Here is a 1,144-nt window from a genome sequence, read left to right on the forward strand (position 1 = left end):
AAACCAAAATAATGGAAAGAAAAGTATTACAGGAAGGGTGTTATGAATTTAGACTAAATAAATCAACAAATTCTGATTTTCTTTTATGCTACATTAAAGTTCTGCCTGTCAGAAAATTCAATAACAGTAAAATAATTTGAAATGTTTTTTTACATAGTTGTTTTATTCAGTGATATTTCATTTAAAATGAACACGTCTCATATCTGTATTATTGTATTCTCTGTATTATTATAATGATTCTGTATTAATTTGTTTTAGATGCAAACATATTTCATAACAGAAACAACAAATAAATCTTGGTTTATAAAAAAGTGGGACATTGTTAATATTCACAAACTGATAATTTCTCTGAGAGTTTATAAGAATTAATTTGTGTGGAGTCAAGGAGTGAAATAATTAAAGTGATTGATCTATTTAATGATTTTTATTTTGGCTTTTTTATTAGCTTTGAGACATTTCTCTTGTGTTCTCCTCCACATGGTTTTACGCGTAATCATCCACAATATTTTATTTTCAGCTATTTAGTCCTGAGTCTGTTTAGGTTGATGGTTTTCAGTTTATTTGTCGCCTCCTTTTTTTTGTTACATTGTTCAGGTTTTTTATGTTTTAGTTCAAGTGTTTTGTCCTGTTAATATTGCTTTAGTAAAATTCGTGCATTTGGATCCTCTACAATCATCATTACTGACAAAAAAATACATTTATTTTTTAAAAATGCTAATATTTTTGCCTTTTTTATGTATATTATTACAGAGTATTAAAACAATATTGGCCTTATTACTAGCCCAAATAAAGGTCCTCTGAAGGTAAATACAGAAACAATACATAGTAAAATAATTGCAAAATGAATTTCAAAAATTAATTTCAAACTTCGATTTATATTTTCCTTTTTTTGTATTTAAAATCTGGAAATGTAGATACAATAAAAAAAGGTGCAAACAGAAATGAACACAGAAGATCTAAAATCAAATAAAAAAGTTACGTTTTAGTTTTTACATATTTAAATATTATTTTTTATCCCAACATAGACTGATTTTTTTTAAACACATTTTTAGAAAAAGAAACGACAAAAGCATGTAAACATTTCACCAAAAAAATATATATATCAGTGAACTTTCTGGAAATGTTTTTGTACGACGGAGTATTA

Source organism: Oryzias melastigma, linkage group LG15, assembly GCF_002922805.2.
Source record: "Oryzias melastigma strain HK-1 linkage group LG15, ASM292280v2, whole genome shotgun sequence".
In the NCBI taxonomy this organism is placed as follows: domain Eukaryota; kingdom Metazoa; phylum Chordata; class Actinopteri; order Beloniformes; family Adrianichthyidae; genus Oryzias; species Oryzias melastigma.